Source organism: Mesocricetus auratus, unplaced genomic scaffold (genome assembly GCF_017639785.1).
Source record: "Mesocricetus auratus isolate SY011 unplaced genomic scaffold, BCM_Maur_2.0 Super-Scaffold_100009, whole genome shotgun sequence".
NCBI lineage: Eukaryota > Metazoa > Chordata > Mammalia > Rodentia > Cricetidae > Mesocricetus > Mesocricetus auratus.
In genome coordinates this window covers 2802476-2814682 of record NW_024429193.1, presented here as the reverse complement: position 1 = coordinate 2814682, position 12207 = coordinate 2802476, and the positions used below count along the sequence as shown (strand labels likewise).

The following is a 12207-nucleotide window of genomic DNA, read 5'->3' as shown; positions in this document are numbered from 1 at the left end:
GTTTCCTCCATGTTGGGCTGGCTGGTCCCTGGTGGTCTTACCTGTATCCCCTTTTCTCTCTTCTGACAAACCTGAATTCCTCCTCCTACTTACTCTGCCTGCCTGGCAATCCCACCTATACCCGATCCCTCTAAGGGCTGTTCAGTTTTGTATTAAACCAATCATGTGCCTAAGGCAGGCAAAGTAAGGCAGCAATACATTTTACATAGTGAAACAAATGCAACACATCATCTTTGCATAGCTAAACAAATATTCTGCAAAATTTTGCCCTTTTTTAACAAATAAAAAGAAAGGTTTTAGCTTACACATAGGAAGAATCTGTGCAATAAGAAAAGCTATCAAGTGGGAATTAGGTTTTACAATATCCAGTCCATTTGTATTGGCCCGATTTATTTCAGCAGTTCCTTTTACAATCTCATGTCTCTCAGACATCAGCACTCAAAAAAAAAAGACAACCCAAACCAAAATAAAACAAAACAAAACCAACAAAAACAATCAACGCCAACGAAGCAATAAAGCATCATATGTGATACAGACTTCCCGTTCATTTTTCCATCCTTATGTGGCTTGTTCACGTTATATTACCTTACTCTTCCTTTAAAGACCTGACTTAATTATTTAAAACTAATATTTTTCCTGTGACCCCCCTATACCCATTTTCTTTGCTTCCTTCAATACCTGTGCACACTGTAACTGGTTTAAATCGAGCCTGGATCTGTTTTGCTGTGCACCTTCAGTGTTCTCTGATTGCTTGATCCGAACTCTAAATTGATAGCATTTGAAGGCAACATGTAGGACCTCCACATTGTGGCTCTGGTGGATGGCGCTGCCCCATCCTCCAGCGTGTGCGAGCTGAGCCTTAAGCCCACAGGTCTGCCTGAGAGCTACATTTAACTGGGAGCTGTGTTTAACTAAGAGCTCCATGTAATCACACCAGCTCTAGGAAGATGGTACCCGCAATGTGGCAGGAGTTTTTACTTAGCTTGCTGTTTCTACTAAGCATGCCAGCTGCTCAAGTGTTCTGCTGCACGGTAGCACATCATAAAGGAACCGTATCCATTTTTCTTTGCTGGCTCTCTCATTTTTTTATAGCTTGCTCAGACCCTATATGCTTTAGACCCCAAGTTACAACCATGTTGTTGGATTTTTCTTTGGGCTGCCAACCAGCTCCCAAATAAAGACACAGAGACTTATTATTAATTATGAATGCTCAGCCTTAGATTAGGCTTGTCCCATTACCTCTTTTATCTTAATTTAATCTGTTTCTATTCATCTATGTTTTGCCTCAGGGATTTTACCTTTCTTTCATTCTGTATGTCCTACTTTCCTGCTTCTCCATGTTGGGCTGGCTAGCCCAATGTATGTCCCGGAAATCTCTTTTTCTTTCTCCCCTTCCTGCACCTAAAGTCATCCTCATACTTATCCTCCCTTCCCAGAAGTCCTACCTACACCTCCTAACTAGCTATTGGCCACTCAGCTTTTTATTAGACCAAACAGGTGCCTTAGGCAGGGAAGATAAAACATCAAGAAGACATCTTTAAATCGTTAAAGAAAAATAACACATCTTTAAATAGCTAAACAAATATTCTGTAACAAGTGAATGTTAGATATTGAACTTGCCTCAAGTGTGAGCAAATGATTCAGATGATAATTAATGTGTAATAATGAAAATGTATCAATGTGTTTAAGAGCAGATGTCGGTGTAAAAGCAAATGTGGGTGAATTTATTTCTTGTTGCGTCATGCCTACTATCCACAGATACCTTTAAAGCATTCAAAACTGAAGAGCCTCACCTGATTTTGACAATTCATCTTTGCTTAAATAAGAGTGTAACATCTAAAAACTATTGTTTTGAGTGATACAAGGCAGAAAGATGAAATCATATTTCATGTACTGATCACAGGCTGTTTCTTGATAATTCTGCATTTTGTGTGCAAATAACACACAGTTTACAAACAGGAGAGTTATAGTAATTATAAAAGACACTTCATTAGGAATAGGCTACAAATCTCATCTTGGATATTCAACAGAAATCAATTCTATTGATTCATAAATATGAAAGAAAACTCATTTTTTTAAAGCAAGCAGCACTGAAAGAAACAAAAAACCAGTTGGATTTATTTTACTCCAGTTAATAAACTATAGTCAGAAACTAAACAGTGCCCATCTTGTGGTTAGTGTCTGCAGGGTACAGTGGTACACAGATTCAAAAGCGGTGACATCAGTGGACACAATGAATGGGAAATTCCAGAGATACTGAGAGACAGCTTTCCTGTAGAGAGAAGCCTTTTCCTTGCCAGCAGCTTTGGTTTTCCCCACCAGTCGCCTGGGCTCTGCCGCGTTGTAGTCCCCAAATAACACACAAGACGCTGTATTAATTATGAAGCTGTTGGCCTTGCTTGTTTCTTACTGGCTAGCTCTGACTTAAGTATTTAACCCATCTAATTATTTCTCTTACTGGACGGACATCTTACTTCTCTGGTGGGCTACATCATGACTCCCTGTGTTTCTCCTACCCAGAATCCTCCTGGACTCCTAGTCCCACCTCTCTTGCTTCCCTATTGGCCAACAGTGCTTTATTGACATCTATACAGTGCTTCCCCCATCACTTTCCCATTTCTTGCTTGATGTTTCCGCCTTTTATGGTAGTCTGGCTTTAACCAGTCTGACTATTCTGAGGTACAGATGCAGATGGGAACTACTGAAGTGCTCCTGCTTGTCTCTTTCACCTCAAGACAGTCAGTCAACATTTCACAGGTCTAAGACTCTGGGGGGGGGGAGGTGGAGAGCCTCATGGACCCACACAAATCTAATGCTTAGAACAATTAAAATACGTGTGGTGCATTGAGCTTGGCCTTATGCTTTTATTAAATTGACCACGATGGAGCAATCCAAACAACGCTGCACAAAGGACACACGTGACCAAGTCCTATAACGTTTAATGTACTTGACCCTGATACGTGGCTCTGTCTTTCCTTTAGTCTTCCTCGGGAAGTAAAGATGATGCTCACTTAACCTAGGAGAAACAGAGTAGCCAAGACTTTGCATGGAGAGCTCATGGTACTCCACCCATCTTTGGACATGGTGGTATCTCATTTATGATAACAAATGAAGCTTGCCTGAAGATCAGAGTGCAGAGCTAGACACACTAGTCATCCATAGAGTCCAGGCGGTGTTGGCACACACCTTTAACCCCACCATTTCGGTAGGTTGTTTCTAGAAACAGCCTTGTAGAAATGTTAAGGTACACAAGGAATATTTGCATAAGGAAAGCTGCAGACCCGGCAGATAAACCTTCAAGGGTTAAGGAATATTCCACACATCTGAACTCCAGAGGGGAAGTCCCACAAACCCTAAACACCATGCTTGGATCCACACAGCCCAGCCTCCCACACCCCAGTAACTGCCCTGTTCATTTCTGCCGGTAGCTGCCTCTGCTGTCTTAGCATAAACCTTGCCCTCATTGACAGTTCACGAAGAGCCCAAGATGAACTTACAGAAGCCCATTAGGTGAGGGGCTGACTGCTTAAGGTGTGGAGAAAAGAGAACACTCACCCAGATTTTTTTCTTCCCTTCTGTTGAGAAAACTTGGCAAACACTCAGAAAGAACACTGTGAGTGTCGCTGCCCTCTAGTGGCTAGTGAAGCTCCCACCGTTGCAGGGAAGTTCAGTCACTGCCTGGATCTCTATAGAGCTACCTGCTCATTCTTGGATATAACTTAATCTCGTGGCACTCTCAAAGATCTCGCTGAGGGTTCCTCATTTCCGAGTTGAAGATAAGTGTCAGATTCTCAAGACAGAGCAAAACAGTTCCATGAGTAATTCATTAAGTGACAGGAAGTCCCAGATACAGGATTTAAGACTAGGGCTAATTGTGTTAGTTTAATTAAACGAGCTATGTGAACCTTGTAAGATGAATTCAGCCTGTGCTCACTCTGTTAGCATCTACACATAGGCTTTCAAACCTGTTCCATGTTGCCCTACCCTCTCACACCCCTACCCTGCTGTCCATTTTCAATGGCTTAGGATACACACACAGCACTTTGGGTGAGGAATCATGAAATACCCCTAGCAGACAATGATGGTATAAAGGCCACATCCCAAAGACACAGAGAAGAGAACAAAGACATGGGAAAGAGACTATATGTACACAGGAAAGGACTGTGATCCTAGAAATTGATTAGGGTTAATGTTTGAAAATGATCTAGGAAACTGTCAAAATTGCTGGTTGGGCTGGGAGGGACCTTTGGGTATCAAGACAAATTGATCTTGTCAGGAAGTACCCTGACATGCTGTAATACATTGCCTTGATAGGAGAGATCTCTGTTTACTATATGAAGGACCATCTGTCCTCTTCTTTTGTCAGAATGCCTGGACTGAGGAATCACAGAGCCTAATAGCTAATTACATCTGATTATTCTGAAGGTTACCACTAATGCGTAATACACATTTAATAAAATGCCCTTATGTGTGATAATTCAAATTTCATTTAAAATGAGAGCTAGAAAACCATCAGATGTCCAAGGGCAAAGCTGAACAGTCATGATTTCTCCTGCAAAAACGAAAATGTGTGTAGCGTTTTATTTGACCACTGATATAAGCCTTTATGTGTTTTTCTCATTGTATTTATTATTCAGTGGCATTGTGTTAAGGACAACAGCATAAATGTTAGTCTTCTACAAATAAAGCTGAATAGCCAGCTGAGACGCGTGAACATAGACCATAGAACAGTGGTTCTCAACCTCTGGGTCGTGACCCCATTGGGAGGTTCATATATCAGATATCCTGCATATCAGATATCATAACAATAGCAAATTCACAGTCATGAAGTGGCAATGAAAATAATTTTACGGTTGGGGGGGTCACCACCACATGAGGGACTGTATGAAAGGGTTGTAATATTAGGAAGGTTGAGAACCGTTGTCTTAGAAAATAATTCCACCAGATGTGGCCTTTCTTCTCAGGGTCTGAGCTAGTAAAATACCAGGTATATTTCCTTATTTTTCATTTTTGCCTCTCCACCGTGCTGTTTGCCCAGAGTAGGAAATATTGTTTTTAATGTTAGAAAATGCTATTTGATGCATGGAAACATTCCAATGAGTTCCATTTCCATCTGCAAAGTTTTCTTTTCCCCTGACTTAGCACTCAGCCATTCACCAGGGGAAGGAAGCCTGTTGTTTCTCAATTTTCAGAGCTGCACAGGTAATTGCTACATTTACGATGTCAGTTGCATGAGGTATCTTGGCTCCCAATTGACTGATTGGGGAGTCCAGGTCCCAAATTCTGCAGACTTAATTCTGAGGTTTGCATAGAAGTACTGATGGTACTTTTTCTGAGGGAAAGGGTGTTGTTTCTATTTACCTGTGGTAGAGAAACACCATAAGAAGGGTTTAAAGAATTGGAAGCCTAGACAAACCGACAAGGATTCAACAGCATTTCTGAAGTGGGGCACGAACTCAGTAAATTGTGTCTGTACAAGGACTGCCAATACTCATCTGCAGTATAAGGATCAGTGGGATTGTGGATCCGACATCTGCTCCAGTGTCCTTGATTAAAAAACAAAACAAAACATGAAAATGGCATTAGTGGCGCCTAAAACACAGGCAAAGAAGGCAAAACTTAACTATAAAAGCTGAGGCAATGGTAAGGATAGGTCATCTGCTCTCAGTAATTCTCAGTGTGCTGTGTGAATGTTACGAGCTTGAGTTTTGGTATGCCAAACACATGTTCCCGGAACCAATTTTACCCATTTCAAAAAAAGATTCACAGTGACTACTTTTCCGGACTCCATTTCCTGGTCCTTTGGACTGGAGGTCTTGAGCACCACCTCTTTGACTCTGCACTTCCCTGGAGCTAACTCATCTGCCACCTCCTCCAGCAAGTGTCCTTCTATCGCCCCTTGTGAACAGCATCCGTGCTCTCAGCGTCTGAGTGTTACAATGTTGCCAGTGGTTCTCTGCTGCTCCTCCACTCCACAAGTACAAGGGACTGGACAAGCACAAGGGACTCGGAGATTGTCCGTTAATAGTTTCTGCCAGTGCCACTGCCGCACGAGGAGCTCTTAAGTAATGGCTTATCCATCCCTACCATCAAGTTTGTCCTCTTCCACCAAGCCTGGGTGGCTTTCATCGTCCCAGACTGGAAAGGAAGCTCCACGGGAAGAAGGTGTACTTACCAGTCAAGACAATTAGAGAAGTGCTGGAAGAAAGAGAACCAGCACAAGTTTAGCCCCAGAAAGTGTCATCTACACAATGATTCAATTACAACTGGACACACTGCTGAGCTACACAGATTTGTCTATGCCCGTTCTGATGTTCCTGTTGGGAATGCCAACCACCAACCTCCTTCTCCCTCATTGTTTTTGACTTCAGAAAAATATTACCAGGACTTATTTCAACTTTCATCTCATTTGTAAAACCTTTCGTAGTTTCCCTTCTGGCAGAATAAATAGCACAGTGTCATGTTCCTCTCTACCTTGTAGTTCTCTTGATCTCAGAACACGGGAAGTGCACTGAGCGTGATGCAGTCTCCACCAAGACTGAATCTTGCAATGCTAAATTAAAGGTGTTCCTACTGCTGTATTCTTCACACCTGGTGTTAGCCAGATGCTGTTGATCATATAGCTGCTTTGCTTAGATCTTCCAATGTAGGGGTAAGGCCCACAAAACTCTTCATACCCCTAAGGGCAGAGATAAGGAAATTAGCACAGATGAAGATTAAAGGAAGCAAAAAAAAAAAAAAAAGGAAGCTCTCTTTGGAAACATGCCATGATTCTGATTCCAAGCTTGTGTGATAATTCTTTCTTTCTCTGGTGAATAAATATATTGTATTCCCTATTGCATTGACCTTCATCTTTATCCCAAGATTTGGTCTTCATTCTGGGCTTGGATGCAGAATCATTGTAGGTGAAACTTAGAGAAAGGTAAAGGGGATGACTAGGACAGAAGATGGACAGTGGGCGAGCCTTCTGGAGCTGTCCCCCAAACACCAAAGAGCATCTTACAAAGAGGAATTTGACTGACTTTGAATCTTGAGCTCAGAAGTTTCTGCCGTTGACCTTGGAGGCATTGATTTCTCCCCCGTGGTGAGTCAGAACATCACAGAGTCTGGAGACTGTGGCAGAAGCCACACAGCTCATGTGGACAGAGAGAAGAAGACATGAAAGGAAGGTGCTGCCCCAGAGTGAAATTCACCCTTGAAGAGCATGTTCTCGATGACACAGTTCTCTGCATGACGTTTCCAGAATTTCCCAAAATAGTGTCACCAACTCCAGTCCAAACCTGCATCCCATGCCCAGACATTGGCTAGAAGAGTGTGTACACACATGTGGAGGCCAGAGAGATCAACCCTAGGAATTGGTTCTCCCAAGTTTTCAATCTTCTGGAGACAGCAATTATCACTGGCCTGTAGTTCAAGACAGCCGAACTGGATGGCTAGAGGGCCCTGGAACCTGCTTGTCTCCAATGACTCACCACCATGGTCTAGAATTACAAACACGTGATTCTGCTTCCAGCAGTCCATGTGGGACCTAGAAATTAAACTGAATCTCCATGGGTCTACGACAAGCTCATTGTCAACGGCTTCATCCTGTCAGGTGCCAAGTGACCAGTGCTCTATGAACCCCAAATCACTCTGAACAATTCACAAGGACAAGTGGATTTTTCCAAAATACTGTGTGCAACAACCAAGCAACCATTTCCAGAAAATATCTGCCCTAGAGACACCACACACACACACACACACACACACACACACACACACACACACCAGAGACATTCCAAATTGCCATATATTTAGGCCACATTCCTTCAAAACATGTTCTTAAATCCAAAATGGTCAACTCAGCCCTGACCAGGAATTAAAATAAACAAATCCACCTTGACTTATTCCTAGCTCATGGATATGAAGATGTTTGTGGTTTCTTCATCGGACATCTTACAGAAAATAAGCTAGGGATGGCTACCCTTAGTGATCTCAAGATTGCTAGGCACCAAAGAAGTACATTAGAATGTATTTCAGTGTTAGACTCGAAAGTGTTACATGTTCAGCTATTTGTAGGTCAGAACAAGTGAATGCGGTCAAGGTACTGAACTGGAAGCCATAGCTACCATATAATTTTCTGCAAGTGCATTCTAGAAGGAAGGAGGATTCCTGGAGAACAGCAACTCAACAGATCCGACGAGATGAGTCACTTCTCATTCTGAGGAGGAAACTGAGGCATAAGAGAATCCAAGGCTCCCCTACCCCACAAGAAATCTTATGCCTGGCTGAAAACATTGCAAAATGTGACTCCAGCCTAAACATAGGGTGGGAGTAACATGGCACAGGAAAAAGGAATTTTTTAAAAAAAATTATTATTGCAGCATGGGGGAAAAATTTGAGAAAATGGGAATATTTGCATCCTATGTTCCCGAACCTTCAGGAAATAATGACTCTAATGCATCTCACAGCATTATTTCATGCATTTGAAGTTTTACACACAGAATATATCTGGAAGGAAAAAGAAATATGCAGTCAAAGGTCTAATGGTCAGCAAACACCAAGACCTTAGAATTCCTTTAGCTTCGGTAAAAGTGGGGAGTTGTGATTCCGAGAGCATAGTCTAAGCTGAAAGAGGCCTCCTTGAGTCTCTTGCTGTCCTGATTCAGCCTCCTGGGTCATACAAACTGTCAAACACCATCAGCAGAGGACAAGCATAGGGCCCTGAGAGACGCCTCCAAGGAGAGCTAATTGGGAATCGGGCACCCAGTGGGCTCCTGAGACTCAGAAAAGAAGGGAGCATTTAACAGGACAGCATGACACGGGGAGTGACTCATTAAAGTCACAAAACTTGAAGGGGTAACAACACAAATCCAGCAGCTGTGACATTTTTAGTCAAATTCTCTTGAGGGTTAAAATTAAGTGAGGGTAAAACAAAAGAGAAGCTATGGACATCGTTTCCACCACAAGGATAAACTGTCTCCTGGAGTCTAAGCCCTTCTGTCTAAACAAAGGAAAACAGATTGAAAAAAATGAAATTTCATATCTTCCACTGCCAGCTTTCTGGTATAGCTCTTTGCGTGGGAGCTCAAAAATGATCTTTCAATTTTGATTAATTATAAGCTACTGTTATCATTAATTTGTAATATTCTGACACTCTGGCAAGTGGGATTATCAAAGCCTGCGGTTTCGACCTGTGTGTCAGGCATCTTCTCTGACGGAGGGTCACTGCCTCTGGGATGCACTTGGAAGTTGTAAAACTGGCCAGTGAGTGCGTTAAAGTTTTTAGAAAGCTTGGGTCAAAACAAAACAAAACAAAACAAAACAACAACAAAAGAACAAAAAACATCATGTATTCGATTACATTTAAATACTGTTGTTTTGTTTTTCTAGGACGTCAAAATATCTGCTTTCAGGAAGGCCAGAAGCAAACACTGAATTAAAAGGGTTTTAAAGAATTATCAATCAGGTCTCCTGACCAGATAAACATTTAATAGGGAAATGAAACATGGAGTGAATATACACACTGATGCTCAATGCAATATTAGAAAAATCAAATGCAAGAGTATGGTATGAACGTCTGGTGCTAGGGAACCTTAGACTGGTCTGTGTGTGCGGCTTCACTGAGATGAGCATCCTTTGCTGCCTCACAGGGAGACACTGGTTTCCAGCAAAGAGTGATGTCTGGGTGTCGTGCTGTCCCCAAGGCCTCCTTAGTACTTGTCTGGGTTTGATTTGTCAATGGCCAAGGGGCGGCATGAGGAAAGCCCCTCGCCTTCTTGCATAAAAGGTTTTGTTTGGAAAGCAGTAAGAAGGGACGCCATCCCAGGACAGTTACCCAAGGCCACACGAGCATCACACATGCAACATGAACAACTCTCAGAGATCAGTAGTGACCATGCGTGGTACACGAGAAAATGCCTATTGGCCCATCATTAGAAGGCTCCTCACTCTCCTGCGTGGCATTCTGTCTCCACTGGCATCCGGGTCTCCTCAGAAACCTGGTCGGTTTACTCCTTGCCGTGGCCCCTCCGTGGTCTCCCTGTGAAGATGCCTCTCCTCCCAGGAACTGTTTCTGGTTGCCAGTGGAAGCTACTCTGTTATTCTGCCTCCAGCTCATACAGAGCCGCCTTAGAGCGCTGATCCTTTCTCTTTTAAAGTCAGCCGCTTATTTTTCTTAAACCAGCACCTCAATCTGTCGGCTGTGCAAATGGATCCTCTCCTGCTAACATTGACATTCCGCGTTGACTCTGTCCGTTAGCACCTTGCCTCACTGAAGTTGGCTTATATTGGAGCCAGTCTTACTTGGGCGTCTGTTTTCTGGACACTCACTGCACCGCACTCCTGTCGGTGGGTGAGCGCGCAGCTGCTCCCGTGGATTTCCCACGTGGGGACTGTGGTAGATTCAACTCCATTGGTGTTGGATATAGGTTGTGCATTCTACCACTTGGCATAGAGTTCAGAATATGCTGGGTTTTTCCACACATGCTTTAAACAAACAAACAAACAAACGCACTAAGTAGGTGTACTACTGGGAAATTATAAAGATGGCTATGAAATGCAATGTTTGTGATGCCCTAAGAGATGACACAGAACAAAAATTTATAGAAATCTCCTTGTAGCATCAGTAGAAGTGTGGGAAACATTGGTTAAAAATGACAGCTGGCTTATGGATAATTTTATATTGGATTTTGTATTAATTTGTAATGAGATACTTTATATGAATTCAGTACTTAGGCAGCTCATGTGCTTTCTTAGATAATCTTTAGGAGGGATTTAGTCCTGGCTTGTACTGAATGGTAATGTTCTAATGCTCACAGATTTCCCCAGAGCATACAAAAGCCTTCATTTCCTTGCTCTATTTTGGACTGTATATTCAAAATAATGCTACAATGCTATGATCCTCTAAAATATCTCAATTGCAAGAGCACAAAAAATGGCTTTCATATAAAATGTGGAGTTCTACAAAGAGTAAAACAAAGACTTTTGTCACTTAAGTGATAGTTAAGAACTGCATTTTAAAGTCCAATTAGACTACTAATCATATCCCTACCACAGAAAGAGGAAAAGTGGATGGGAACGGCATGATTAGAATTAGGAGATCCCAGGAAAGCCAAGGTAGGAATCAGCTTCTATCGTGGTGACCTTCAGATAATGACTGACACCTGCCCATCTTTTCCTGCATTATCTTCATCTGGTGATCTGCTTGCGGCTGGGGATGTTCAAGTGTTACTCAATTTAAAGTGCTTGACTCATTGGTTCCCTGATGGTGGCACTGTTGTAGAACCCTGGGTGGGGGAAGTGAGTACTGAGGGTGGGTCTCCGGGTTAAATAAACCCTCTCCACTTCCTGCCTGCTCTCTGAGGCCTCACTGTGGAAAGACACAGCCTGTGTCTTCTCTGCTGCAGTGGACTGCAGATTCTTTAAACCGTAAGTCAAAATAAACCCTCGGCCCTTTAAATCACTCCTTGTTGGGCTTGTGGTAATCTCTAGTCTGAGGTTTTTCCCTTTTTTCCTTCCCCACTTTCCACATTTCCTCTGTAATACCATAGTATTGCAACAAAATGAGGTTTAAGGCATGAAAACTCTTTCTTCTGCTTGCAAGCTATTACAAAAAAAAATAAGCATCTTGCTTTTGTGTCCATCAACATAAGGATGCAAGCAAATCAATGGCTGAGAGGATGATAGCGATTTTAAAACACACGTGGTGTTAGAAAAGCTTTGCTTAAAGCCAGATCCACACACTTGACTGACTAGATGGCACAGGAAAGGCCAGTGAATGTGCTTGTCGCGGGGTTTTAAGTTTCCAAGCACAACAAACCCTGGAGAGAGCAAAAGTCACTGATGGCTGGAGTGAGGGGAGATTGTTGGGGGTGGGGGGTTGAGCTAACAAGAGTCAGAGAGTGTAATGCCTTTGGAGGCATCCCTGTGACACTGTGGCCATGGGATGTGGCAAGATCTATTTGCCTTAGCAGAATGACTATGCCCATAGGAACAGAGGAGTGACGGAGACTTGAGTCTGAGTGACAGTGGGGATCAGAGCACGGCAATGCATCATCAGTTCCCTGTCTTCGTTATGTTGGGTACCAACAGCGAAAGGCTCTCTCTGCTGTGGCAAGGGATCTGTGGGAAACTTATGCGCCAGCCACTGAAACTTTCCTCTGGTTTTAAAACATCTCCAACCAAAAGTCTGCATAAAATTCTGGGGTAATAATGTGTACCGCGATA

General features: G+C 42.8%; 1 protein-coding gene and 1 long non-coding RNA gene across 4 annotated transcripts in view; both read left to right on the top strand.

Moving 5' to 3' along the window:
* Negr1 (neuronal growth regulator 1) overlaps positions 1-12207 on the top strand; it is a 727936-nt gene that overhangs the window by 77322 nt on the left and 638407 nt on the right. The gene's annotated exons all lie outside the window — the stretch shown is intronic.
* LOC121142264 overlaps positions 2526-12207 on the top strand; it is a 79591-nt gene continuing 69909 nt past the window's right edge. The window contains exon 1 of the long non-coding RNA XR_005879240.1: positions 2526-11409. This is a non-coding gene — a long non-coding RNA (uncharacterized LOC121142264). The remainder of the gene's footprint in view (positions 11410-12207) is intronic.